The 5,767-nt window shown below is 41.8% G+C and overlaps 2 pseudogenes; both read right to left on the bottom strand.

Moving 5' to 3' along the window:
* Window positions 1-769: 769 nt before the first annotated feature.
* On the bottom strand, window positions 770-1,225 carry LOC149197952 (nicotinate N-methyltransferase 1 pseudogene; annotated as a pseudogene).
* A 1,434-nt stretch (window positions 1,226-2,659) lies between these two features.
* On the bottom strand, window positions 2,660-3,115 carry LOC149197951 (nicotinate N-methyltransferase 1 pseudogene; annotated as a pseudogene).
* Window positions 3,116-5,767: the final 2,652 nt, after the last annotated feature.

Below are 5,767 nucleotides of genomic sequence, written 5' to 3'. Positions count from 1 at the left end.
AAAAAGTACAGTCTCATTTGGATTACCAATGCAACGGTAGTGACAATTGCCCCCTTTCCAAACTCTTATTTCTACACCACTTGTGCGCCCCCAATTACCTGTGCAAACTAACCCTAACCTGAATAATAATGCTACCTAAAGCATAGAGGCTTTGACTACCTTCTAGACTTACCTTATCACTCCCATTGGACTTAACGAAATTCAACTACGGTCGGGTAAGGTGATTAAACAAAACCACTCCCCTATCAACACCGAGGAGGAATGTTAATATTCTAGAGGAGGTGTTGAAAATGAGATCCTGGGGTAAACCCGAATTCCATTTTCATTAAATATCGCGAACCTGGGTCTGTGGGTTATGGCCCACAAGCCTAAACGGAAGTGTTTTAAACTTAAAACCCTTTAACTTATCGACGTGGATCTTCCCTAAATTCGAGCCATCCATACATGCGTGCTAAGTATTAAGATCTTACGGCCACATGGTAATACATAACAATATATGGATTTAAAAATATATGGGCGCCTCTGTATACGTTGGCAGATCCGCCGATCCACCCAACTCCATCAAAGCCGACGTAATTCTCCACTGCTCTGATTCATAAAAAAATCCAGCGTTCATGGCTCCGCTCCGATCGAACTCTCCAGAGCCGATCCACATCAAAGCTGATTTATAACTGATCGCATCAGTGTCTATTGAATATATAGGAGTCTCTCCGGTTCCGTCATTTAAATCTTGCCGGTGTCTTCTTAACGCCGCATCTCATGGATTCGATCATACTTCTATTCTGAATGGCTCCTCTGATGGATCCAGCACTGCTGAATGGAGCAGAGGCCATGCCCTCATCAACGCTTTCTGACGGTGCTGTAACACATAGGACCCATAAGAAAATTCCGTCTCGTCTTTCACTAGAGTCTTGTCCACATCAGTCAGGCTGTACAGTCTCTCACGGACTCCATTGGAAACCTCTGTAACGGACTCTTTCAATACGTTGTAACTCGCCATCATTCGCATTATTCTCTGCAGATTATGAGCAGAAGAACAAGAATCTGTAGATTGAGTTTGCAACTGTGATAAAATCTGTGATGCAAAAAGCGAGGTGTTGGCACCATTCTGCCATATGATGTCTACCACGTTTCGTTCAGCTACTGCGTTGAGAGCCATGGGAACGCTCAGCATGTTGACCAGCTTCATCATGGCCAGTCTCCCCTGCCACTCATCATCTTCCATTTTATCTGCCGATGACAAGATTCATTCATCGCAATTAACATTAAATTAGATCGCCATCGATCCTGAAATGATTGATCGATGGTCGATCAGCAAACTTGCAACACAAAATTAACGTAATTATAAAACACACATGAATGTACGCAACAAACACTAAACCCAGGTTTATACATTCACAAAACAGTTACATACTAAGGCGTTTCAGCCTTAGAAACAAGCTCAAATTCGATTACATCTTGCTCTATCACTCGGGCTCTCTCTTCTTGAACGCCTATCGATTCCTATAGATATATCTCTACCGCTGTTACATTGCATTTATAATAGAAATGTTAGATCGGAGGGATCCGATCCTTATTTTCCTCCAACAGAACGCTCCATAATTGATGCACGGCTGTTAATAATAGTAAGTCTTCTTGAGACATATCTGCTTTAATCCACTTTAAATATGTTTTAAGCAGATTTTCCTCCCGTCGCTCAGCTTTGCTGTCCACGTCCTCCTCGCTCCACTTGGATTCTTCTTTGATTAAGAAGGGGCTTAGATGCTCCTGCATCAGACTCTCGAGGAAAGAAAAAAAATATTGATGACCCCCTGGTCATATACTTCTCCTGGTCCTCAACAATTCTACCCACTGTATCTCTTCAGTGGAACTGCTTTCATGATCTTCTGTGAGCTGCAACCAACCTCTACAGTAACAGTCTCCTCTGTTACACGATACCTCACCAAGCCCTCTGCACTCGGTCTTTTGGCATCCTTCTGGTTCTCTTCTCTGGAACCAATTGAGCACACCTTGCTCTAGGTTGCTGCAAATCTTCTCACCTTCCGCTGCCGCCATCTGCACGACAGTAAGACCATGAACTCTCCAGCTTTAACACAACTGTACCTCTTTCCCCTTCCGCTTGCATTCTTCTTCATTCTCGCAGGAAATCCTTTCCCTGCTCTGATACCACTTGATGAAAATGAGATCTTGGGGTAAGCCCAAAATCCATTTTCATTAAAAATCGCGAACCTGGGCCTGTGGGTTATGGCCCACAAGCCTAAACGGAAGCGTTTTAAACTTAAAACCCTTTAACTTATCGACGTGGATCTTCCCTAAATTCGAGCCATCCATACATGTGTGCTAAGTATTAAGATCTTACAGCCACATGGTAATACATAACAATACATGGATTTCAAAATATATGGGCACCTCTGTATACGTTGGCAGATCCGCCGATCCACCCAACTCCATCAAAGCCGACGTAATTCTCCACTGCTCCGATTCATAAAAAAAATCCAGCGTTCATGGCTCCGCTCCGATCGAACTCTCCAGAGCCGATCCACATCAAAGCTGATTTATAACTGATCGCATCAGTTTCTATTGAATATATAGGAGTCTCTCTGGTTCCGTCATTTAAATCCTGTCGGCGTCTTCTTAACGCCGCATCTCATGGATTCGATCATATTGCTATTCTGAATGGCTCCTCTGATGGATCCAGCACTGCTGAATGGAGCAGAGGCCATGCCCTCATCAACGCTTTCTGACGGTGCTGTAACACATAGGACCCATAAGACAATTCCGTCTCGTCTTTCACCAGAGTCTTGTCCACATCAGTCAGGCTGTACAGTCTCTCACGGACTCCATTGGAAACCTCTGTAACGGACTCTTTCAATACGTTGTAACTCGCCATCATTCGCATTATTCTCTGCAGATTATGAGCAGAAGAACAAGAATCTAGAGATTGAGTTTGCAACTGTGATAAAATCTGTGATGCAGAAAGCGGGGTGTTGGCACCATTCTGCCATATGATGTCTGCCACGTTTCGTTCAGCTACTGCATTGAGAGCCATGGGAACGCTCAGCATGTTGACCAGATTCATCATGGCCAGTCTCCCCTGCCACTCATCATCTTCCATTTTATCTGCCGATGACAAGATTCATTCATCACAATTAACATTAAATTAGATCACCATCGATCCTGAACTGATTGATCGATGGTCGATCAGCAAACTTGCAACACAAAATTAACGTAATTATAAAACACACATGAATGTACGCAACAAACACTAAACCCAGGTTTATATATATCACAAAACAGTGACATACTAAGGCGTTTCAACCTTAGAAGCAAGCTCAAATTCGATTACATCTTGCTCTATCACTCTGGCTCTCTCTTCTTGAACGCCTATCGATTCCTATAGATATATCTCTACTGTTGTTACATTGCATTTATAATAGAAATGTTAGATCGGAGGGATCCGATCCTTATTTTCCTCCAACAGAACGCTCCATAATTGATGCACGTTGTTAATAATAGTAAGTCTTCTTGAGATATATCCGCTTTAATCCACTTTAAATATGTTTTAAGCAGATTTTCCTCCCGTCGCTCAGCTTTGCTGTCCACGTCCTCCTCGCTCCACTTTGATTCTTCTTTGATTAAGAAGGGGCTTAGATGCTCCTGCATCCGGAGGTATAGTAGATTTTGAGGTGGTTGTTACACCTGTAACAACGGATACAGAGCAAATTGTTACGCCTAAAACAACCAACCCGAGAAGAATTGTTACTCTTGTAACAACCAACTTGAGTAAGGTTGATACACCTATAGCAATCAATTCGATTGTTATGACTCAGGATCCTCCGTATCCTCAGAGATTAACTAAGATTGGAATGACCTCACAACTCGAATTTGATTTCCTTAGGGAGTTGCAAAACCTACATGTATGAATTCCTCTGCTGCAAGATTTTAAAGGATTACCTATTTATGCCACAACATTACGAGACCTATGCATTAAGAAACCTAGAAGGAAGCCTAAGGACCCTGCTACCATACATGTGATGGGGAAATTGTCTGAATTAATGACTGCTCAGCCTCTTTTAACAAAGTATAATGATCCAGGAAACCCTACGGTTACTATCTATATTGATGGCCAGCCCATAACTAATACATTGATTGATCTTGGGGCAGCCATTAATGTGATGACAAAGGACCTATTTACCACCCTAGGGCTACATGGACTTAGACATACGCCTACTGTACTTGAATTAGTAGATAGGTCCTGTGTTAAACCCAAGGGGGTATTAGAAGACATAATAATCACAATAGATTCCTAGAGGTATCCGACTGACTTTCTTATCTTACAAACCAAATCCAACCTGGGGGGACATCCTTTGATTCTAGGGAGACCCTGGTTGGCCACTGTAGATGCATTTATAGGATGCAGATCTAGATCTATGATGATTTCAGATGGCCAAGCTATAAAGAACCTTAACCTTTACCCCCCAAAACCAAATATGGATTTGAACAATCCCTGGTGGGATGAATTTGAACCCGAATCAGATATTTCCCTACCGCTCCTCACTCTGGGAAAAGCCCAGTATTTCAAGGATGAGACAGAAGATGATATCATTAATGGATTTATTAGTAACTTGCTTTTTATCGCCTCTATTGAAAATTCAAAGGAGGAAGAGGAGGTAGATGATATAAAATTCAAACAAATGAGAAGCACTCTGCATACTGACAGTAGTCCAGTCGAAATAGAACCAGAAAAGTATCTGAACATTAATCTCAACCTAACAAAAGTGTGCAACAAGAAATGCTTGTTGAGAATGCAACAAGATGATGGAGCTTAGTGAAAAGAGTCGCCTTCACTAAGTGGGCCCGCAGGAAAATTATGGCGCAAGTTCTATTTTTGGATCCCAGCAGGAGTGATCACAGCAGCAGTGACCACAGCAGGGATGATCACAGTAGGAGTGATCACAGCAGGAGTGATCAAAGTCTATTTTTAGACTGGCTGTCAAAAATAGAAAAGTCAAATATTATTGTCTCATAATAATATTTGGACTATAAACTTGATCTTATTCTCTTGGAGCACTTCAGTTTGAGCTACAGATGTGGCACATGCAGCTGTCAGAAGGAAGTACGCTTTCTTTGTGGGTCAGTTGAGTTGTTGCATGCATGACTTCAGTTAGAACTCAATCAGTTGAGTTTGGTGGAGTTGATGGAGTTGTGTTCAGTTTGACTTGGTTAAACTAGTTGTAATTAGTCTAACTGCAAATAGACTAATGATGAGTTGTTAAACTAATTATTAACTCATAATGAAACTATATAATACATCAGTTAACTCAGTTGCATGTCAGTGCATGTTCAGTTCAGGAGGGACAGGTGTTAGAGGATCAGATTGCTATCAGTTGTAACTATAGTTGTGCATGATGATTTGCACAATCAAAGGGATTTAGTATGCCAATGAATTGGCCAATACCAAGTATTATAGCCTCTGCTCACATCTTTCACAGTGTGAGTGATTCTTTGGAGGTTAAATACGAGTTTGGTAAACCATTCTCATTCATTCTTGAGCAGGTATTGAGCTGTGGAGGCAGGCAAGCAGCGGGGGAGATTTGGAGATCACATCTGAGCTGTATTGTGCGTAGCATGTGGAGATAGTACTGAGTACTTGTGAGGAGTATTGTACTATGTATTGTTACATGATTCAATCACTACAATATACATATAGTTGGGGTTTTTAGCGAGATGCTTTCCCCGGGAAAATACTGTGTTGATATGTGTGATT

The sequence above is a fragment of the Pinus tabuliformis genome, chromosome 2_2 (genome assembly GCF_031772625.1).
Source record: "Pinus tabuliformis cultivar Carrire ecotype Pingquan chromosome 2_2, CPIR1, whole genome shotgun sequence".
Taxonomy (NCBI): domain Eukaryota; kingdom Viridiplantae; phylum Streptophyta; class Pinopsida; order Pinales; family Pinaceae; genus Pinus; species Pinus tabuliformis.
This window is presented reverse-complemented; position numbering and strand designations above follow the sequence as displayed.